The sequence below is a fragment of the Stegodyphus dumicola genome, chromosome 3, assembly GCF_044657685.1.
Source record: "Stegodyphus dumicola isolate Sdum_Otavi_A_Nest chromosome 3, ASM4465768v1".
In the NCBI taxonomy this organism is placed as follows: Eukaryota; Metazoa; Arthropoda; class Arachnida; order Araneae; family Eresidae; genus Stegodyphus; species Stegodyphus dumicola.
In genome coordinates this window covers 247,652,434-247,677,766 of record NC_140770.1, presented here as the reverse complement: position 1 = coordinate 247,677,766, position 25,333 = coordinate 247,652,434, and the positions used below count along the sequence as shown (strand labels likewise).

At 32.0% G+C, this 25,333-nt stretch overlaps 1 protein-coding gene across 2 annotated transcripts in view; it reads right to left on the bottom strand.

Annotated features, from left to right (window-relative positions):
* LOC118181120 (putative G protein-coupled receptor AH9.1) overlaps positions 1–24,574 on the bottom strand; it is a 53,284-nt gene extending 28,710 nt beyond the window's left edge. Inside the window, exon 1 of one of the 2 annotated variants that reach the window (XM_035350194.2) lies at positions 24,412–24,574. The gene's annotated coding sequence lies outside the window, so the exon portion shown is untranslated. The remainder of the gene's footprint in view (positions 1–24,411) is intronic. The other variant, XM_035350195.2, reaches the window with a different exon arrangement.
* Between the last annotated feature and the right edge of the window lie 759 nt (positions 24,575–25,333).

The following is a 25,333-nucleotide window of genomic DNA, read 5'->3' as shown; positions in this document are numbered from 1 at the left end:
AAAGGGGGGGGACAGCTCTATATCTCTCGTTCTACTGGGCCGATTGACGAAATTCAAACTATGTTTTCCATGTCTTGAAAGCGCTACCTAGGATATGCATTAGATTTATTTATCATTGTTTTGACACAAAATCGGACATTTTCTGAAATGACATGCCAATTTGCTTTCCATATTTAGATTCTACGACTCAAATTATGCCAGACGCCGAAGTTTTGTAAAACACGCACGAGTAGTTTTTAAAAAATTAGCTCTCAAAATTTTAGCTCCTCAATGTTAATTCAATTTGGTATGTATTAATTAATATCTTTTTTTATGAAACTTATTTGATTCCTGCTTACACAGTTCGGAATTTAGGTTCATTCCAAAAAAGTTCACCCACCTTTTTGATTTATTTTTAAAATTTATATTTTTAAATAATTTTTAAAATCTTTTCAAAACATATTGAATTATGACCTATAAAGTTTTATAATCATATTAAAGAAGATGTATTTCTAAGCATACGTGCAAAAAATTAGACATTTTTATTCAAAATTTCCGAAGATATACGTTAATTTATATATTGGCGCATTTTGAAATTTGGCATATTTGTTGAAAGCGTTAATACCGAAAATGTGGTTTACGCACTTTGTTAAAGTTATTTGAAAATAGGAACGATATGACTTTTTTCCGCTCATTCACAATGTAAAAAGATAAGGAATATTGTGACTTTTTTCCCGCTCCGCCCAATGGAAAGGAAAAGAAAATAGGTTGCCATATATTAAGAAGCTCGCCAAGAGAATTATCGTTAGCTCAAACTGAAAAAGTGCGGCAAGTTAAATTTTTGAATTTCTCCGTAAATTTCGCATCAAATTTTACAAAATTTAATATTTAGGCATAATTTGAGTCGCAGAATCGAAGTATGGAAGAAATGTGTATGTTATTTCAGAAATTGTCCTATTTCGTGTTAGAATACCTAAGTTATGTATAAATATAATATATATCCCAACTCGCGCTTTCTAGACATGGAAATGCAATTTGAATTTCGTCAATCGGCCCAGTAGAACGGGAGATATAGAACTGTCCCCCCCCCCTTTTTTTTTTTTTTTTTTTTTTTGTAGTGTACGCCTTAAAATCTAAGTCACACATATTATCTTGATCTAATCCAGGATATGCGGATAGTCAAAAGTCAGTTAAACTTTAGAAAACATGTTTTATTTCATTTACAGCATACGATTACGAAACTAATCTATAAATTTATATAAACATTGCTCTACTTCTTAAGAAATTTCGTTACATAACCATTTTACTTGCTGACAGGATTATACTTTGAGGTACGGATTGTATCAATCTGAGCTATCAAATTCAAAATTGAACAGCACACTAATATGTAATGTATTAATAATATTCCTATTCTGGAAGAACTGTAAGCATTGAAATTCGGCTGCCTCTTTCAATTATTTTGTGACATTTTTTCTATCTTTTTATAGATAAAATGTTGTTTAGCATACATAATTGTAATTTAAAAATTTTGCATAATACCTTCTTTTAAAAAACTAAGTAGGAATTTCATGCACGTCTGTTCCGATAGCATTACTATCCACTACAAATTCACTAAAATATTTTTTGTAACTTGCAATTCTAAATCTTTTTAAGCGAGACTTGCAAGCTACATATCGACAGTTAAAATATAGTTAGAATAAATGTCTTGAGAATCTAATTTCTTCTTACTTAATTATAATTATTTCTTATTACTTAATTACAAGCTTTCGTTAAGAGGTAAGTGTGCTGGGCATCAGCCAAACACACATCTGAACAGTCATAGGCTACGATGACCATGGGCATTACTTATAAACTACAGGCGATTCAAACTCGGGCAAGTCATACTTTCAGAAATTTTGAAAATTCTAAAATCTATATTAATGGCAAATTGTTTCAGTGGATAACACATCTACAGTTTACAGAGTTCCCGTTTAAGTTTCTAACCAGCAATTTTATGTTGATTTATTTTTCTATGTCTGTCATTTTCGTACTGATAACAGAATATAAATTTCTAACTCACGTGATGTTCAAATGAGGCAGCAAGAAGAAACAATTTAAAGGAAAATTTTAGAAAGTAGAATCAGAACGTGTTCTGCCTTCCTGAAGGCCACGTTGCTAATTTGATTCTCTTTCGAATAGTATCCTGCAGCGTTGAGCTATTCTCGCGATTAGGCTTGTTACGTCGACCTTAGGTCAGAGCCAGCTTGCGTGTTATTCCATTTTGCAGCCATTAAGCTAATTTAATTTCGTTAATTTTAGTTAACCCATTATCTTTGATTTAAGCCCTAACTGTTGGCTTCTGTAAGCATGAGTTGGAGCGGTCTATTAAATCTTTATTTGAGATAATAAAGAGGTCCTTTGCAGCATTTCACTGTCTCTGTGATACAAGACATAATTTGCCACTAGTGTTTACAAGGGTATTCATGCAATTGATATTACAATAAGATAAGAAAGTCTATAACTTTATAAGAAACTCATAGTTTGAAACTATAGTTTATCCTTATTAGCTTCACGAACGTTTCTACAAATTTATACAAGAACGTTTATTCGAAGCACAAATTTGACTTTGATACTTATTTTCATATTTTTCTCACTCTCGTTATAACTGACCATTGTAACATTTTATGCTTGACTTCGTCCATTTTATCTGAACTCAAAACAGATGGTGAGCGCTTCCATATTTTCGATGTTAGGTTATATACCACATGGAAAATTATTGTTTTTCAATGTTTATGAACGCTGGGAAGATTTCTATAAACGTGTCAACAGACTTTTTGGAAAAGCGCATTGAGAGCTAATCCTCAATCATAAACATCTTTGTGTTTGGGAAAATCAAATATACATCTTACACCTTACAAAGGGTTTTTAAAGCTGACAACATAAAATTGCAACTGAAATCACAAGGGCTGAAGTACTTATAATAGTAGAGCAGTTAATTTACCCCATGCATCCCTTTCACCCTTATTAGAAGATAATTCCTGCCCTACTTTCAAAAACGTAAAAAATACGTACAAACATGTATTTACAGTTTGATTATTCTTAAACTTATTTTATAAATTAAACAAAAAAGTGTAGAAAACATTGATAGGTACCAAAACTTTCATAAAACTAGTCTTATATATTCATAAACTAAAACTTAAGATCCCATTCTCTCCCTGAAGCTATGAAATTCTTCCCAGGGTAAACTCTCCCTAGGTTGAGAACCTGCGATATATAAGTTTCATCAATTAAAATAATGTGTCCTTAATATCCGCCCTTAAATTTCCTAATTTTTGAAAGCTTGATGTTCGATCTTCTAGAGTGCTTATAAATTGATTCCCTCCCCCTTTTTTTTCCCGGCTTTTCAAAATGTTCCTTTCTTTGATGTACGAGGTTCTCGTGATTGACCCTCGGCCACCCCCTGAGGTTTTCTCCCTCAAAGTTGAGATGAAGCAAACTAGTTAGTACCCTGGAACTACCCTTGTATGAACAACGGTGAATATCTGACTAAATACAATGTTCTTCCTCTCAACAAGGCCCACCAGCGGCCGAGCGGTAAAGTCGATGAACACTGGTAGTTCGGTCCAAGGTTCGAGGCTGGCTGCATGGGCGTGGTTTTCCCCATGTGTAACGTGTATACGAGCCAGTTTCCTTTAGAAAGTCCTCCACGAAGGCATCTCTCCCCTTAGGAAGATAGCCCTCGAGGCTTTGCCATAATCACACACACACTTTCTCTCAACAAAAAAGCGAAGTGAAGGTGAAAATATTTATTCGAAAATCTGGAAACAATAGTATGTAATTTGAAGCTATTATTAAATGACAAATTCAGCCATAAAAATTTGATTTCTGGATTACCACTTATTTAAAAAGAAAATTCTATGATCTGATATAACAATCCATAAGTTAGATTATTTAAAGAAATACCAAGAAATGATGAAACATTATGCTTAGAGATTCATTATATATTATCTCATCTTCGTATCAAAATGAGTTAATTGTTAATTAGCTATAAAGTAATAATAATGAGAGTTTAGAAAAAATTAGGGACTAAAATTTATATTTTGCCAGCGTACAGCACTGAATGCGTGTAAATAGTAAATTTCGTTAAAGCAGCTCATACTTAATAATTCCCATATTGAAGGCGTTCAGTAACACTTCGCAGTTCTTTATAACATTAGCAATTTGTTACTTTAAAAACTTATTTTGTTTGCCAATGTAATTTGCAAATTTCACGGTCGTTTGAACCCAAATAATCTTATTTTTATGCCAATAAGCCATAAATATCATTCCTATGTTCATTTATGGAACTATCGACTGTATATCTGACATAAATAATACAGAATAAACATTATTTTTTTTAAAAAACGAAATAAATGAGTATCGTGGGCATGAAAAGTGAATTATGGTATACTAGTGAAAAGCGGTTTATTTGTGGTTCTTCGAACGGTCGTTTAAATTTTTTTTATGCCATATGCTTTGTTTAGCCATTATACGGCTGGCGAATGTCATCACTCAGACCAATTTATAGTTTAGGTCCACGGAAAATGGCTTTAGGAGACATTTATTTTGCGATTGTTTAAAAATATGGCATAACAATTCATGTCTGCCGTTTTATTAACTGTAGCTCCTAACTTAAACGATATGTCTTTATGTTTATTGCTTTCCTGGATGTTATTTATATTTTATAGATAGATGCTTAAGCATAAAAAAACTCATTGTATTTCTAATGACATGGGAATAGTAAACTTTAAATTGTCTGTAGCTCTACATTATGTATAAATAATAACGTGAGGTTACCAACTTTAAATCATAACCCCTATAGTCTGAATAAAGTCGCATTTTTGTCGAAATACGGTCTCAAAGATGTAGGCATGATATCAACGACGTGTCACAAATACTTATCTACAGAACTGTGTTTCAAAAGTACAGCATTTAAACTTTGGATATGGTTTTGGATTTTAGAAAATCAAATTACGGCTGTATTACTAAATGTGTCATGTAATTTCAGATAGAGAAGGAATATTCTTTAACAGCATACACTAAGTACTAATTTCTAGTTTGCAACTTCAGTTTCATTACGGATGGATATAAGAGATTGGCCATTTCAAACGTATTGAACGACTTGGCAAATGGATATCACTGAGAAAATTTTCTGGTATTCACGTTATACATCTGGAAAACAATCAAGCAGTTAGCCTATTTCCCTGGATTTGAAACCAGGACAATTGTCTTAACCCTGGAGTACTACAGTAGTTGCTGAGGACACTAATACTACACTGGGGAACTGTATACCCCCCATAGAGTAAAAACGATCTGGGGAATCTAGTACCCCAGTATAGTATTCCAGGGTTAAAGCAATTAAGTAAGTAAGTAAACAATGTTCCAGGGTTAGCACTGGTGATGTTATTTAGTATTCTCAAATATTTGAAGAGAAGTCATGTACTATAACGAGACGTACACTGCGAAAAAAATGGGACACTTCATAAAATCCGACTTTTCCTGAAATAACATACCAATTATTTTCCATGTTTCGATTCTACGACTCAAATTAAGCCTAAATATTAATTTTTTTTTAAAATTTGGTACGAAATTTACAGAGAAATTCAAAATTTATCTTGGCGAATTTTTTTAAGTTTGGGCCTAGAATAATGGCGAACTTCTTAATATATGGCAACCTATTTTCCTGCCCGTTTATACATTGTGCACGAGGGGGAAAAAGTCACGTCGTTCCTTTTTTCAAATAACTTTGTCAAAGTGCCTAAACCACATTTCATGTTTTATCGCTTTCAACAAATATGATATTGCATGATTCAACAAATATGATATTTCAACAAATATAAAGAGAGATTAATAAATATATACCAAATTCAATTAACATTGAGCAGCTGAAATTTTGAGAGCTAATTTTTGAAAAAACTGCTCGTGCGATTTTTGCAAACCTTGGCAATTTAGCATAATTTGAGTCATGGAATCGAAAATTGGAAACAAATTGGCATGTCATTTCAGAAAAAGTCCAATTTTATGTCAAAATACCTATATTAGAACAATGCTATATATAAATCTAATACGTATTTTAAGTCGCGCTTTCGAGAGATGAAAAACGCAAGCTGAATTGCGTCAATCGGCCCAGTAGAACGGGAGATATAGTACTGTCTCATTTTTTTTGCAGTGTACTAAAAAGTCGTGCATCAGGACTGAAACTTTAGTACGGGTTATGAATGCAGTGCAAACGTAATTTGAAAAAATACAATTATACTTTGAAATAAAATTCAAACATCAATTATACTTTGAAATAAAAACAATTCAAAACAAAATCATCAATCATACAATTATGCTTTGAAATAAAACCAAAAATCTTCAAATTTGTCCAGATTGTAATTAATATTTAACAAACTGAGTTTTTCAGAAGGTATTCACAGTACGTTTTAATACTTTATATTTTTGGTTAATTTTTTGATAATAAGATATTTAAAATTTAAATAGTCCATTATAATTCATAAGTAAAATATATCCGACTGATATTTTTTTTTCTTTTTTTTTTCCTTTTGAAAAGGAGTTCTTAAGTTCAATGCCATTGCTTTCTTTAGAAATGGCGATCAACGAAAAATTTTCCCAGACCAGGAATGGCCAGAACGATTGAGACACAGAAAGGAGACCTTTTTCCTAAACGCATAGAGCCGGTGGGAGAAGAATTCTACCCTTGATTCGAGTCCGAAGCATCTTCGCTGGGCAATTACTTCCCTTAGATCAGGGTTCTTAAACTGTGGGTCGCGACCACCAAGGATGTTGAGGGACCTGCAGCAGGGGGCCCCAAAAATCTTAGCAGTTTTGATATTTCTATAACTTATTATAATAATTTTACAATTACCAAGTAGTTTTACTCAGTGTATCTGAAAATAGAAAAAGATAAGACAATATAGACAAAGAAAAAAAACGAAAATGTTTCGACGCATTCTTTTTAATAATACAAACGTTCAATTTCCTTGCTTTGCACCTGGCACTGTCATTTCGTCTGTTACTTATTTAAAATTTTCACATTGTTCTATGTCTTAAAATTAGAAATTAAAGTTAATGACCTAAAATGTAATACTATATTACAGTACAATTGGAAAAATTGACAGTTTCACTCACGCGTGAGTCGGATTTGTGTAATACTTATGGAGTCCCACAAGTTTTGTAAATATCCTGGGTCCTGGGGGTCGCTGTAAAATCTCAGTGATTAAAAGGGTCGCGACTGAAAAAAGTTTAAGAAACCCTGCCTTAGATCGCAAAGCCAGTTGTCTTATTTTTTTCCGCTGGCTAAAGATGAAAACTACGTTTAGTCCGAACTACTAGAGTGGGCATTTCTGATGACGTCAGCAAGTATTCTTTCGGACACCGTTGCCACGGAAGTGTTTCGATTTCTTGCTAGTACCGAAATGCGTTTAGTGTCATCATAAATATCTACAATTTCTTACCTTCAGCGACCTGCCACATGCAATTTTCCAGCTTGATATTCGAATTTTCGTTTTCAGTGGAATTTTAAAATATACGAGTACATATATATAAAAGAATAACTTGGAGAAAGCTGCGATGCATTGACAATGACTTTCTGCGCTATAATAACTTAGAGAGGCTGTATTGCTTATTTAAAAAGATAACACTCGAAGACAGGCATAATAAATTCCGCACATAATTTTATTGCATATTCTTTTCGATTTCACATCATCATTGTGGTTGCGCTAAGCACCCCACAATTTTATTTTTAGAACGAGGGACAACATCTGGCAGAGGTTAAGATAACTAACTAGTGTCTTACATGAACAACAGAAGCTAAGTGCTCAGTTATCCAGCATATCCGCCTATTAAAAGAAAGGTTTCGGTTTCAGATCCTTACTATGAGTTCAGTTCTCGAATCAGGAGCTCAGGCTCCAAATTAGCTACGTCATCAACATTATGGAATCATATGACTTAGACTGATCTAGAAATGGCGAAGACGAGAAGAGTTATTACTATTTTTGGAATAGAGATAAGGAATTAAGGGCTATTGCTAGCTTCAATTATTAAATTATTATTTTGAGATTTACATATTTTTATCTTACACCCGCACATACACACACATATATATATATATATGCAGCTTAAAGCGCGAAAATACTAGGCATGTTTGTGTTTTGTTTTCAAAAGAATTGTTTTGTAATTATTTATATATATATATATATATATATATGTAAGATATAACAAAAGAATTAGTGACCTCAAAATTAACTATTCTAGATTTGGTGCTCTCCGCCGTAAATTCATCTATTCTCCCAAATTTGAGATCTTTCCAAGTTACATAGCAACCTAAAATTAACCAATAAGAGTTTACAATACTTTCTGCATATACTCGGTGTAAATACCGTTCGCAAGAAAATAAAGATCTGGAATTCTTCAAATTCATTTGCGTCAGCATCATCTTCCCGCCTTTCCACTCGACTATCTAAAGCTGCTGAACATCCATCTACATAACTGCGCATCAAAAATAATATCAAAAATAATTATTAATTATATATATATATATATAATTAATAATTATATTGGTTATTTACAAAGTGTAAGATTATAAAGAGAATGGTCATCCGCACTACATTATAAGATACGTTCATCGATTTTGTAGTTAACTATAAATTGTTAATATACTTTTATTATCATAACTTAGTAAGTATAAGTTAGTGTACTCAAGAGTTGTCTTTGATTTGTGATTTCACAGTCCTCACTAACGGGTAATAAAGTTAGTTATCTTTCCTTAGAACTAACTACTTTAACTCTCTACGATCTAAGTTGATTTTAAGGACAGGTTGATAGTTTACGGTTTAATTTGATTAGCTTTTATAAATGAACACAACGCAAAATTTTATTTTACTTTATGTGCTGAAATCTTTGTTTTAATTAAAGCGTCACTAAATAATTAGCTTTCCTAAGTAACACCTTTGTGGAGAGAAACTGAGTCGTATACACATTATGCCCTGGGAAATCTACGGAAATTCCAATGTAACTAGTCTATTAACGAGAATTTGAGCGCAGGTCGAACTACAAATGTTCAGCAATCATACAACGTGACCACTGGTAGGTGCAAAATTGTCAAGAAATTTAGCGCGTTTGAAAGTTTTCATGTGTAATTCAGGCCTTCTTCTTCTACCAAAACATCTTCTTCCACCAAAACATCTCTTTCCTCATGTAACTGCAGATATACAGTGTTTTGATTTAATCAAGTAATTTAATTCAATTTAGTCGTCACAAAGATCAACTTATAACTACATTAATCTTTATTACTTTATCACGCTAAATCGATGGTTTTGGTCAACCTGTGTTTAGCCAAATTTACAACAGAATTGCAGTCAATTAATCTTATAAATTCTCTGAATTCTGGTAAACTGTTGCCATTACCTTTCCCACGCTGAGTTTTTATTGTAGCTAACCTGCATGCCTTCTGTAGAAAGTGCCATGTGAAAAAAATTATTACTTTGAGTGAGTACAGAACAGTTTGAAAGGCAATGTGTTAGTAAATACTTAATTGTTTTTTTGGTCCGATTAAGAAATGTGCTTTAATTTTTAAGCCAAAGCTGCGTGAAACAGCAACATGTTTAAGAACTGGCCGTTTGTCTGGATTGAAAATGAAGGATCTTTCGTTGCATTAAATGGTAAAACTTCTAAAAATTTTCAATGTCACATGAGCAACGAATGCACTGGTAAATATCAATGTAGTGTAGTAAATTATAATTCAAAGAAAAAATGCACAGGAAAATGTATATATTTTTGACATGATTAAATGAATGTTTTTGTTTTGTTTAGTTCATTATAGCAAAACAAGTAGAAGTTAACTCACTGTGAATATAAATGCCCTTATAGCTTTCTTTCTAAGAGTTATGGTTACTTTACCTGGAAATCTACGCAAGGGCTATCTACTTCATGGGAGGGATGCCTTCATGAAGAACATTCTATGATAAATTGGTTCGTATTTACGTTACATACGAGTAAACGAAACATGCAACCAGACTGTTGGCCTGAGATCAAATTCAAGTCGAAATCCGTTTTAATCCCTTGGCTATGGGTGCAGCGACTTTTTAAGGGATACTGTTATACAGTTACGTTATATATACGTGCAAAAGACGGGGAAAAATACGAATACATCTTTTGTCAGAACATTTCTCCATTTACCTGAGTTCAACAGTCTTAGCGATTCCGCTACCGGTTTGCATTCCGCTACATATTAAATGCAAAAGGCGTGTTCACTTAATTGAGGCACTGATTTCTACAATTCAGAATAGCTACAATTCAAAAGGCACTGAATTGAAATAAAGTATAATCGGTTTGTATGTATACTTATTATGTTTCCTTTCATTATGTCAGAATCGTTCTAGATTTTCCCCCATTTAAATGATAAAAGACAAAAAGTATTGGAAATGATCCTTATAGATGAGCAGATTAATAGTTAAATCCAGACATTAAATTCCACAAAATACGAGTTTTCTTTCTCTGTAAACAAAGAAATATTATCGGTGTAATTTCTTTCTTTTCAAAAAGCGATAATCTAAAAATACTTACCGATGCGTATAAATATGCGGGAAATTTTGCATTTTTATCAAACTCCTTTCCTTTTCTTTTCCGAAATCTGAAATTTACGTACTCGAGCGAAAAGTATTTCTTTGTATATAACGAAGAATTTTCTTTCACGCAACTAGCTGCGAGGTTTATTCTTGACAACGGTGATTGTAGGCGCTGCTTTGCAACCTCAATAAATTATTAACACTAAACCTCAATTTAAAAGGTCTTCCAAGCTTTTTTTATTCTTTAACTGTCGAGGCAAAGAAAAAATAACAAAAGCGCATGCAAATTCTGCGCTTTCTTTGACGCTTTTATGGCCTATAGTGTTTAGTATTTATTACGCATTATGGACCAAAAGTAACTCAGAAATGTATTTGTAAAGATACGAAAAAAAAGAGAAATTTTTTAGTAGTCTATTCTTTGAGAAGCCGGGAGGAAAATTCAGAAACATTTTACACGTTTTTATTTTCCCTTTTTCAATTCAGAATATGTTTTCCCGCAGAACATTGTATGTGTTAAAACTGTGTTTAGAAACTCTAGCTCAACAAGGACTGAAGAGTTATCTATTCCACAAAAACATAATTCTGTTATTTAAATATTTGGGATATTTTGAATTTCTTTGGGAAATGCAAAGTGAACCAAATATGTATCGAAGAGGAATTTTGAACCCTATTCTATCTTAAATTTGTAATATTCCATTCCACAAGTTAGAACTTTGCCCGTACTTTTCTTACGTTTTTGTTGTATATTTTGTATAAAAGACACATTAAAATGAAAGTTTCATTACGTTTGTGTACTTATTACTTCCTATGTTTGGTAAGTCCAGCTTAACTTGTCAAGCATTTCCTTTATTAGTTAATATTATCAATTATAAGCAATTGCCAATACGTTTTTGACCCACTATATATATATATATATATACCCACTCTGTTACCTGGCTGCGTGAGCTGAGTTTTTTATCCTCATATGTTGGTAAATTGTGCATTTTTGGCTTTAAAAATGGTTGAATTATGTTGTTCTTATGTTCTGGTTATGGGTTTAATGCGTTTAATCTACTCTTCTCATGCTATTCTTATGTTCCAGTTAAGGTTTTAATGTCTTTCATCTGCTTGCAATCGTTGTAGAATTATCAGCAATTACGTGCTATGGAACCTAGCAAAGCCGCCATTTGTAAACATTTGAAACTTTGTAGAATAGTAAATTAAGTCAGTTTGACCACCAAATTCAGTGTCTTTTTGCCGAATGGTACCAAAAGTAAAATTTCAGTTTTATGTACCGAAAAATCTGTCTTCCTGTCCGCTGGCCGAAGTTGCTTGGTTTTACGCAGAGACTGTAAGTTTAATTTTAAAATCTGTTTATTTTTTTAATTCTTTTAACTGTACTGGTGCTTATGTTTTTCTGTATTTTACAATATGTAATGAATATGTTTTAAGTTTTTGTGTAATTTTGACTTCTTGCGAAATAAGAATTGAATTGATCGAATGAAAAATATATCTCGAAATGAAATTCAAGGAAATAAAAATTCTAAATATAGAAAAAATTGTGTACAATTTAATAGGCCGCACAAGGAAGTCATGTGTTGTCCACATCAATTTTTTTAGATGAATCTGAAGTGTGTACATGGAAATATAGGAAAATTCATCTATGGAGATATGTCTTTGGAAAAGTCAGGAATGTCAGGTGAATTTTAGTGACATTTACTCGAAACGTCTAATACTTTATGTAACATTCTGCTAGAATAATCTTAACTCCCTATAGATATAGGAGCACCTGCATCTGCCTTTTGCAAATGTAGCATCTTTTGCAGCCCTTTTGTAGCCCGATTTAAAAAATGAAAAAGGACCAGAGTTAATACGATAATGTGTTACTCTTAAGTGGGCAATTTTTGAGAGGCAAAAGATTTAGTAGACGAAATCCAAGTTATTTTAATTTAGGTACTATTTTAAAGATTATTATATATCTTTGAAGCGATAAAAGTGAAAATTAACGGTACCTTTGCCCATATTCGACCTACCAATCTTTCAGTTGCTAATTGGAAAGATATGCTTCATTCAGGCGTTGCATTGTGCCTGAAATAATCTGCGTGGTTTCTGGTTGAGAATCATTTCAATAAAGCTGATTAAATATGTGCAATAGTAAAATCGAATGGATTTGTTCTGAGTTATGCGATCTATGATATTTAAAACTGTGCTGTATTAATAACAATAATGATGGAAATTTCAAAAAAATTATCACTATATATTAAATTAACTATTACTATCAATTAAAATCCATTAACGTTATATCAATTAAGTGTGTAATAAAATTAATTTTAATTATTAAGTATTGCTTTTAAATTTTAATTGTATTTTTTAAATGTTTAAATAGCTCAGTTTTGTTTGAGTAACGCAGTTTAAAATTAAAAGAAAGATTGTAAAATTTATACTTCGCTGAATGGCAATTTTATGAATATTGGCTATTTGTCAATTGGCGCAAAGGATAAGTTTAAGATCTAAGATCTTAGGCCTCGCTCAACGGAATTACCTGTCAGCTCGCATGGTTGATAAATGGAATGGTAGAATAACGTCGCGTAAGATAACGGCTGCAAAAAAAAAAAATTGGAAAGCTGTGGCCAATAAATTTATTTTTATTTACACGATTCTGAGGCCAATAATTTTATTTACATGAAGATAACACTTTTTTAAAGAGGTTTTGCACTTTAGAAGATTTGTTTTGTTCAGTTTATTTGATATAACAAATAGGTTTACTGGTCAAAATTTGATATTCATTTTACAAGATATATTAAAAATGAGTTCAGAACTCTTTTATGTGGTATTTAGAAAGCACTCAAAGACGGTTATTTTCTCAATTTCAGTGTAATTTTACCAAAACATTTATAATAAAGATTTTGAAGACCCGTTTTAAGACAGTCTTCTTAAAACGATTAAAAAAATTTAAAAGTAATTTTGACTGTATAAAGAATATTCCTTTCTTTGTCTCTTAGCAACTTTAAAATTCGTTTCGCAACGCCTTCGATTCTATGTGTAATGTCCTGAGAAAAGTCTGACTAGCATTACTTCTGTGAAACAAGCTCGAAAGCATTAAAAGATAAAATAATCAATGAAACTGTCAATTGAAAGGAAGATAAAGTGCCTTCAGAAGAGAAAGTTACCAGAAAGTGCCTTAAGTGTTATGGGATGCAATAGTAGGAGAAAAGAGGTCTCAATGCAACAGTGTCAATGTCGATAATGTACCATATTTATTGCTTTTTATCTACTTTTCTAAAGTAGCTACAGTAGAACTCGGATTACCGAAAGTCTTCTAGATCGATCCATTTCAGATAGCAGAAAACTCAGACAAAAATTAGAGCTTTAACCATTTCTGATTTAAAATTAAGGATATAAATCTTCGTTTGTTTATAGTAATGCAGTTAGAATTTTTTCCTCTAATAATATTGCATAAATAAGAAAAATCTGAAAGGGTTCAGATTTTAACGGTCACATGAAAGGGTTTGTTAGGGTTTTTAAAGCCCTCGCTGAGCTCACAGTCTACAAGTATGCTGTTAAACTTACTCCTACTAATCCATTTCTTTCTGTCATTTTAGCTTTACTATTAACCACCATTTTCTTCGCATTTACGCCACATACAGTTCAACAACAAAATTACAAGAATTTTAAAACCAGCATAGCGGCATATGTTTAGAATTCTTGATGCAGTGTTAAGTGATGACATATATTTTCTATTTTGTTCAGTTTTTGCTCAGTTCATCACATTATTATTCAGTTTTCTTAGTAAGCTGGGTTGTAACACTTTTTTTTTCGTCTTTTAACTGTTAAAGTTTTGTGTATTAACTTACTTATTAAATTCCTGTTCTTCGCATAAAAAAATTTCCACAAAAATTCAATTTAGCAACACAGATCACAAAATATTTAAAACAGCATATCTTTAGAATTTCTGATAGACAATCTCGCTCACTGGAAATAAAAGTGTTTTATTTCGTACAGTGTCACCCCTGCTCACTTTCCAATGTAATTTTTAATCAAACGTTAATTAAAATTTTATAAAATATGAAATTAAAATTCGAAATTTAAAAGCTGGTGTCTTCCAGGTGCCCTTGTTCGGGTGGAGGACTACGTTATTCAAAACCAGTTACCGTCGTTTTTTGAAATTGCGAGGAACATGCATCCATACATGAAGAGTATTAATTATTATTATTTTCTTCAAAAATAATACAGTGATAACATTTGGTGGCAACAATTAGAAAAGTGAATCACCGTTTATAAAGGACGACGCCAAATCCCATTTCGTGATTAATAACCCTTTGGACTAATACCCTTTTGGGCTAAAAGGTCATATCAAAGCTAGTTTTACCGTGAAATTCTTATCATAAAAGCACAAAATGCAGGCATTTTAAAAAATAAAGACATACAGATTTAAAAAATTTAGATTAGTTTGAACCGTTTGGGTCACATGAGTTACATATAAAAAACCAAATAGTTTTAACAACCTCATTGGGAAAGGACAATTAACTATACAGCATATTTCATAGTTCAGAGCGAGGATCATTTAAGCTCTTTTTCTCCGCTTTCTTTTTACCTGCTTGTAAAGGAAGTATTGTAATAGCGAAAAACTTCGGGTATCATATTTCAAAGAAAGCATTCATTTTGACTGCTATCGAATGCATTTTAAAGATGCTTTTGCCTGACATCTGCGTGTAAGGACAGAATAAAGGTCTTTTTCCCAAAACACGTTAAAAAATGGATTCCAAATGGATTCAGAAGAGAGTTTTTCGTGACGTCTGTACGTATGTACTGAAAAACGAGTAGCCTCAAAACGTATTTTGTATATGGGACGTAATTTTGTATATGCGACTGCTATAGAATGTAGTTGTGACCTCCACTTTTTGGTTGCAGTCGGTTGCACCAAAAGTATATACATACATAAATGTGTACACCCATTCTGTCACTTGGCTCGTTGAGTATAGTTTATTTATTCTTATATCTTGATAAATTGTGAATTTTGTGCATTAAAAATGATTGGATTAAGGATTTTATGTCTTTAGTTAATCTGCATGTAATAATTTTATCATTATCAACAATTTAAAAGTTCTTTAAGTGCGACTAAGTTTAACGGAGTAGCCATTTGTTTACAATCGAAACTTAGCAGAATAATGAATTAAGTCCATTTCTGCACTTTCAGTGACTTCTTGCCGAGTGGGACCAAAAGTAAACTTTCAGTTTTACGCCCCGAAAACTTCCCGCTGACCGAACTTCTTGTTTTTGCATAGAAATTCTAATTATGTATTTTTGCCTTACCGTGAAATGAGAACTGAAGTAATTGAATGCGAAGTGTATCCTTAATGAAATTCAGGGAAATAAGTTTAAATGAAATGCATCCAAAAATGTGTATAATTTAATAGGCCGTAGAAGGAAATCGTGTGGTGTCCACATTAGATTTTTCTCTGGTTCTTAATATTTTTTTCTCATTTTTCTATGATGTTTTATACCAGAGCTGTGACATTCTGCTGTTCAACACACAATTTTTCTTTTTCTGAGAAATAAGGATAAATTGGAACGTTATTCCTCTATAATCAAAATTTTGCCAGTATTTTCTGTGCACTCGTATGCTTTCTTATAGTGTACTTTATGTGTTATCAAAATACTGTCGGTCTTCTCTAGCTTTCTTTCTATTTATTGAAAAGATTATGTGTTTCGCTTTTGGTATTTTTCTCATGTAACATAAATACAGATTAAATCAAAAGTCGCTCGTTTCGTGTAAATTTCAAAATAGATATTAATGGTAAATTTTTTAATGGATGACACTTCTTCATATTAACAAGTAATATACCATTGAAATTTCAGTTGGAGTTTGCTTTAAAAACTGTTTGTTTATTTCAAAATGAAGCTGATTCTCAGGCATAATGAAATTTTGTGATTGAACACTGCTTCGCAGAGCATTATTACAGAAAAACTGTTGAAACGTTCAAAGAAACCTTTCCAAAAGCTCGTAAATCTAACAAGACAAAGATTTTCCACTGGTAAGCGTTCACAATAAGAAATGATTTATGCTTTCCCTAACGATAAATTTGATTGCGATGCTAGCTTTTTTACACTATTTATTAGCGACTGCAATACTTTTCTGACTTCTTCAATTTCTTTCAAACTCAGAAGTGACTAGCGGCCCCTCTTCTTTTGGTGAACGCTTACACTTTCTTGAAATCAGTTTACCAAGCGGAAAGTCGTTCTCTTGTTAGGCTTACGAATATTTGGGAAAGGGGCTCCTTAGACCAACCAGAATGGACAAAGTCAGGGAACAAATGTTGCAGTTATCGACAAAGTGGGTGGGTGAAAAATGTTATCTCAGTTAAATTTACACGTCGCAAAGTAATGCTACATCATAAATTTCGCTCTGCTTGGGACAAACACATCTTTCTCTTGCACCAAAGAAATGGTTTTTAAGTTGCTAACGTGCATTCGAATTTTCAAGTAATTTATTGCATTTAATAGTATTGGAGTGACATCTACTCAAACAATTTGCGAGTAATATCGATTTTGGAATTTCCACAATTTTTGAAAGTTTGATATATGTGTGACTTACGGATTCTCTTTTTAATAAAGATCTTATACTTAACCAGGAAGTCATTACTGAGAATGTTTGTTGTTATTCTTATTTGCAACGATAAATTTAAATGAATAATATGATATTCCAATTCGATATTTACCCTACTAAGCATGGTATTATGTAAGAAAGTTGGCCCATGCTATTTTTATTTAAAAAAAATTTTGGATTTCAAGACCTTTGATCAAAAATTAATTCCAATGAATCCCTGAACTATTAGTTATTTATTGGCAATGTCTTTCTGCTTTACCACAAAAGACGAAGGACTTTAAAAGAGAAAAATATCTTTTTTCCAATAACAGCTTAATAATTTGTTATAAATTTTAACAATGAGACTTTTGCGTTAAAAAGTGTAATTTTCTTATAAAGCTTCACACAGTTTTAGCCCAAAGGAACTCAGAATGGCTATTAGTCTCAAAACAGCATTTTGCGTCGGTTCATTACAATTGCCCGTTTCATTTTTCAAACTGTCGCCACCAAATATTACCGCCCTTTATTATATTTAAATAAAGTAAATAATGAAGAATCTGCATGAAATTATATATGCTTCCTTGCACTCTGAAATCAACGATACCTAAAATCATCAAATTTTGAATAACTTAGTCCTCCATCCGAATATGGGCACCTGGAAGCCAGAATTTGTTTTTTAGTATATTTTATATTTTGTAAAACATTAACGAATTTTTTATTAAAAAAAACTGAACAATTTCGAAGCGAACAGTGGCAACACTGTAGGGAGCATCTCAGGAGGACATATTTGTCTCCAGTACGCATGTCTGTCTATAGTTAAATTCTAAAGATATGCTGTCTTTAAATATTTTTAGCCCAAAGAGGCGTTAGCCCAAATGCTCTCGAAACGTATACATGTGGGTAAATGAAAAAATGTCCTTTTGAACGTAATATAAAATGTGAAAGGTTTCATTTTTTTAAATATTTTTTTTTCAAATACTAAATTAAAAACGTTTGTAAAGGAAAAGAATAATCCGAAAAAGACATAAACTGCCTACTAATATTTGGGAATTTAGGGTATTCCAATCAATATTCAGAACTTTGGTTCATCAGACTTTAGGTAAAATCATGGCACTATTATATGTAAAAGTACATGTTAAGTAAAGGAAACTACGTTAAGTATTCAAACCTGAAAACAAATCTTTCAAAAAGAAAGAGAGGGAAAAAAAGAAATATAATTTTTCAGGTTTTACGTATCAATGAATTTGTTCAATTATATTTGAGTTCATCTTCATGCCTTAATAAAAATATTCATTCTTAATAAAAACTTGTAAAAAAATGCTTGCATTACGAACATCGTGAACACTTTTTTTGCGTTAATGGAATGATTATGAAACTAAAATTATCTGAAGCTGAGTTTTTTAAGAAATCGCTAAGTAATGAACAAACTGAAATATTCATTTCTATCACACAAATCCCTATTTTTCCAAGAAAATGATATTATTTGTAAGCTGCATTTCCAAAATGCTCATATTAATTGCTTTATTTGTAGAATATTCCTTCACAAATGTAATTTTTGCAAACAGTTAATAGTAATACTAAAAAACTGAAAAATATTCTGCAACAAATGCATAAGAGTGAATACCTTTAATAAATTGCAATAGCGTATTTTAAATTATATTACTTCGGTATGCTGTAAAAAATTATGATTTCATCTATTATGATATAAGGTATTTCTCCCAATTTCCTAGTGTGCCTTCGTGGTGTAGTGGTTCTGCACGCCGGGCCGATATTCCAGAGGTCCGTGGTTCGATTCCTGGCGAAGGCGGTTGCTAATTTTTCATCTCTCCGGCCTCCAAAAAATTCCTAATGTCTCTACAGTGGCGCCCGAACTAAAAGGTTTGTGGATGATGAATCTCCACACCCAGGATTTGGCGATTGGGTCCCCTAAAACCCCAGTCGCCCTTTAAAAAGGGAAGTATATAAGATATTTCTCCCGCTTTCTTAACGTGCCTTCGTGGTGTAGTGATCAACAAACTGAGCCGGTATTTCAGGGGTCCGTGGTTCGATTCCCGGCGAAGGCGTTGCTAATTTTTCAATATCTCTCTCCAAAAAATCCTAATGTCTCTACAATGGAAATGCATTTATTGTCTTTAATAGCTTAATTTTTTAGGCAGCTACAGGCTGATTAAATTGGTAAAAATGAACATTTTGCGTTTTGCCTAGTGACAATATTCTGACAACTGTTATAGGCGAGGGGTTTGAAACATTTTATGTTTTCTGCCGTGGTAACATTTGCCACAGCGACTGGATGATGCCTATGACTTCAAAAAGTGATGTAACCGTCGGAAAGTTGAAAAATGTCTGCATCAAAAAGATATCTTACGAAAATCTACATTTCAAACAATAATTTAAGTAGTAAAATTTCCTGTTTGAGACGGATAATAACGTTATTGCATCAAGATAGTTAAGATAATGGCTAAAGTAATAAAAATGTGGAGCAAATGGCTTTTATTACGGCACTTTTTGTATGTAATTACATATTTCAAGCAAACATATCTAAGTTTTAAGGGAATAAACACAAGAGTAATAAGATGGTAATAAATATTTCAGAAGTATACTTACAGTACCTTTTTTATAGGATTCAAAGTCAGTTTTGAAGGAAATAACATTTTCGAACTAGAGGGAAAGTATAAATAAATAAAAGAGAAGGCCTTAAAAAAAGAGTATTTTAGGAATTCCATTATCTTTATTTTTCGCTTTTTTTTTTTTTTTTTTTTGAAATTTCCGCAACTACGTTTCATGGTTTATCCGCTAGCAAGATTTTATTTCATTCGCTCCCTTAAAATTATAAGAAAATGTATTGAAAACAGAAAGGGAAACACGTTTTCTGTTCTTTTTCGCATTTCCCTTTACTTTATATATCATAGATATACCAAGACACAACGGGTTGGTGGAGTAATTTACGATAACACTTGATGAAGAATCAAAACACAATTTATTTGTCAGTATTACACATGAGAGTTCCAAAGACGAGTGTTCAGTTATCGAAAAACTATGATAGACTCTCTAAAGCAATCAGCAATACAGGCTTTAGGATAAAATGGTGAAAACAGCTTCATGGCAAAGTACTAAGGTACAGCTCCCGAATCGGTTCAGTCGCTCTCAGTGCCTAATCTCTGAACTCAAATTACTACTTCTGAACTACATACTCCTTTCTCCACGTACAGGCAGGCTATATATAGCTTCACCTACCTACGAGCTTACATCGAGAAAACTGCTAGGAATGCGTTCTAGAATGTTCTCACTCCGTTTATGGCATATCGCCAGTTTTGTAGCCAAATGTCGCCAAATGCGTGATTTCGCGCCAAATCTGGCAAACCTAACCCCTTATTACGGGGAAGCTATCTTACCGCAGTTGGGTATTTGGCAACAATACAGAGTTATTCTTCGTCCCGTGAAATATTTCATAATATTTCTAACAAAAAATTGCATAAACGATACCATATTGTATTTTAACTTACTGTATAAATCGAAATAATAAGTTTGTTTTACGTGTTTCTAAAATGTTCATCGTGTCCATATGTGATGATGCGCTGAGACATTTATGCTGGAAAATGTGTCTTTCCATGCGCAAGGCAGTACATGACGGCAGTCCGGAGCTACAGCATGGGGGCCAATACTCTGATGGCTCCTGGTGAATAGCTGAAAGTGGAGGTACAAACACTTAAATTCCCTAAAACAAAAGTCAAGAATTACATTGTTTTAGTGTATCCTCTTCGCCTTTAAGACAAATATTTGTTTCTGTACTCTCATAGCGTCCTTTGCAGCAAAGTTTGATTGAGGTTTTGTCATAAATATTCTCAAGAAGATCTCTGTAGTTGTTAAATGGGCAACACTCTCGTTTGAAAGAGGTAATTATACTTGCTTTCATTCAACTATGGCACAGCCAGCTTTATACTACGTCGAAATAAATATTTGCATGAGCGCATAGATATCTGTCGCATTATCAAAGTTGGTCACGTTAAGAATTAGCGAATTATGTTTAAAGAACTTTTGAGATTACTCTGTTTTAGAATAATGAAATATGGTTTATGTTAGGCAGTTTATTTGTTATAAATTTTTAAATATTTCCTGGAGTTGAGAAGGATCTTATATTTTTCAATTAACAAATACCGCAAAATATGCTTATCTTAAAAATTGAAGCTTTGTCATGTTTCCGGACTTCACAGTCGCACTCACAGCGGAGTCACACTCACAATCATTAATAATATATTATGCTTTGCGCACTTTCAATTAAATGCTCGTCACAGTTATTCACAAGCTTATCAGTTCTACACATTTACAATTACATTCTTCAGCCCCAATTAACTTCTTTTTTTCTGTGGCTTGATGTCCAAGTATTACTAATTATTACCAACACATAAAATAATAAAATCTTATAGCAATGAGGATGTAAGTACTTTAGTAAACCTACAAGAGGAAATTCAAATTTAGATAAATTAGATTCTCCATTAACATGCGTAATATTATTGTTAATTATTTAAATTTCGTATATTTTTATAATGTTATTAAAATAATTCTCCTACTGCTTAAGATGAAGGAAATATTATTTGATAACTGTTTAGTTTTTATATCACGAAGGTTTTAATTTTCATATTGCTAATTTTGTGCATCAATTGTCATTTCGTTTTACAAAACTTAAAACATTTTGGATACGGGAGTTTAAAAATATTTCTATAAAATTTTGTATGTTTTCTAGACAGAGATGTATAGTAAATATTATGAAACTGCTTTATTCTTTAAGTTCTCTTGCTAGAAACCCAGTTTTCAGTATTGAAGTTGACCACCGTATTTTTCATGATAGAAAACGAAACCATTTTTCGGAATCTTTGAAAACTTTCTTCAGTTACTGCAAAATGATTTCGCAGAATGCTTCGGTGTCCATAACCCATAATATATGCAAATGTGGCTCTACTAAGTGAACAACTATTTTTACAAGACTATTCTAAAAATAATTTAGTGCGATAAGCAGAAAGTGCTTGCTTAGCAGTGGGTCCAGCTCTACCGAGTTATTTTTCTTAAGCATGTAGCTTAGAATAATTCGCACATCCTAATTACAAAAAAAAAAAAAAAAAAAAAAAAAAAAAAAAAAAAATTGTATAACACTCAAATTTTTAAAACTGTATGGAAAGAAACGCTTTTGACTGGATCTTACCAGGCAGTTCTCCTGTGTACCTTTAAAGCTATTAATATTGATATCCATATCCAAAATTATTATATTTAAATACGCTATTGTTGTTGTACTTATCACACTTCTCTGACAGTAATATCAGAACAAGCCTACGAAATTCATCATGGCAAGTAGTTCAAGATTGAGCCTGTCGTTGGCAAGAGCCTTGAGCACCATGCAGATGACATTACGAATTTGCTCAGTCCCGCTTCCAAGTTTGATGGAGAGCATTTTGGGGGGACGGGTACGAGAGTCTCTCCCCCTACCACGAATCTCTCTAGAAAACTTTCGGCTTGCCGCATATTTAGACTTCCCCCTCGTCGCATAGTCATTATCCATTTACAAACATTGACGCAGGCTCCCAGATATCGCATAAACCTACATCGTCTTCGCCTGAAATCCTGCAAATATTATTAAGGGGGCTCATACATCTTAAACCCCTTAAGATCTTCGAATATGTGACTGTTGCAAGAATTGGGATATTTTATTTATTTTAAAAGTAATTACATCCAACCTTTTACAGCTGACAACTAATATAGCTGCTTTGGGAACTAGTAACCAGAACGTTTCTGTTGCCCCAAATATTTTTCTAATTTAATCCGCTGTGTGACAAAATTTTTCGTCATGTTTCCACCTCGCACGCATGATATTTTAAAAATGACTGATGGTGCATACTTGAAATTTGATGTAATTCGTTATATGGGCACATTTTTCAAACTGAACTAAAAATCTTATGAATATTTGAATATTAAAAATTTTATGCAGGAAAACATTACATATTTTTTTAATAAAATACATTAAATAAAATCAACTCCAAATAAAATAAAAATTTAACCTGAAATTCTTAGAATTTTTTATTCACAGTAGTTTTTGAATGTTATAAAAGCTATATATTATATATTAAATATGTAATTAAATTATGCAAACAGAATGTTTTAAACTGTGCGCGAAAGTTGGAAACACGACGAAAACTTTTGTCACAAAGCGAATTAAATTATAAAACATATCTTTGGCAACACAAGCTTTCTGATTAGTATTTCGGAAAGCAGCTAGTATATTATGTAGTCAGCTGTAAAAAGCTGGAAGTAATTGCTTTTAAAATAAATAAGTTATCCCAATTCTTCCAACAGTCACATATTAGAAAATCTTATGGTTTTTAAGGTGTATGAGTCCCCCTAAATTTACGGAAATTACTTTCTGGGATCCAAAGAGTTAAAATATTTGGAAACGCTAACATGTGGATCATTAAACAAGCTTCTTTATCAAGTTTTAATTTGTTTTTTAAAGATTGTTTTTTGGCTCTTAAGACCATAATGAACTCACAAAAATATTTTTAGAAGAAGACTGATGTTCAAAACTAATTACTCATGCTTCAAATTTCAAATTAGTGAATACTAATTAACAATGCTTCAATTAAATACCTCAAAATGACTTAAAATTAGAAAGCAGACAGCTTACTAGTTATGATGATAAATACATATTATGTTACAGGATAGCGCAAATGATAGGAGTTAGTTGAGATTTTCAAGATTTTTATGCATTTTTGCTGGTTGTGGTAATTGTGCAGTTCATCAGTTAATCATTATCAAATTTTAATCTGGAAAAACTTTTTTGTGAAACTTATGTATCCTATTCATTATGTCTAAAAATACATCACACCCATAAAAATACAGGCTTCAATTTCAATAAATGAGCGTTAGAATACTAATTGCATTTCAAAGCTCAACTGCACATATCGACCAGCAGCAGGAAAAGAGCGAAAATTTTTCTCAGCCGGGAGCACTTCTGGACTTCATATAATGCAGTCACTTACATATAATGGAAGAGTCACTTATAAATAAATAAAGAAATAAATCAGAGCTTTAAGGGATTATACGTATGCAAGCTGTTGAAAAATGAAGACTCAGATCAGGACATTTAATTAAAATTAGCGACAATTGATAAATGTGGCAAGCTTCATATAAACATGTATTTATAAACTTTGGATGTTAATACATTATATGTTGGTTTACGTTGGTAGAAATGTCAATAATTATTTATTTTTAAATAATAATGCTAAAAAGACATACCTACAATTTATATGCAGAAAAACATCAGTCTTCCTTCAAAACAACAGACAGCTTCCAGTAGTTTCTTGATTAGATGGATACGCTTCAGAATGAGCATAGGTTTAAGCTTGTATCACCAGTTTATTTTTCAGTCTAGGTTTGCATGACATTTACAATCAAAATCCTAGTTTAGTTTCCTCTATGCATTATCTTGAAAAAAAAAAAAAAAAAAAAAGCTGCCAGATAACACTTTTTATCAAGACAACACCTACTAAATATGTCTGACGAAATCGAGAGTTTAAGTTCCTTTACAAATCGATTTTGACTAATGTAGTGTTTTGATTTTGATTCCTAAAAGATAAAATTGACAAAGGATGGAAGAGAAACAGGAAACTTTGAATTTTAATTGAATTAAAATCCTATTTTTTAAACAGGAAAAGATTCCCCATCAGTCTGCTCAGAATCATATTACTAAATTCAACCAAATAAATAAGTTTTAAGTTACAAAATAAAAGAAATAATGACACTTTATATTATTAATAAAATAATAATGACAATAAATGCCAATATATTATTAATAAAGAAATATTATTTTAAGTCGAAAGATTTGATAATGGGTACCAAAATAATTATGTTTACTGAAGCATATCAAAATGTAAATTCAGTGTTAAAATGCATAATCAGTTCAGTATCAAAATGCATTATGCCTTATCAAATAAGCATCTATAATATTAGTAAAGAAATTAAAAATATTAGTAAAGAAAGGCCCTTTGTATTGTAGGGTTTATATTTATTTTAACTCTAACATTTAAAGTTTACCTGTCAAGCCTTCCTTTACCTGGAATTGCCAATGCCAGAGTATGTAAATTTTAGTAGAACGCGCAAAGTATTAAAATTTTCAGCAGAAGTATTTTGAGTTAACTAGAAGGAAAACGAGTTTGTA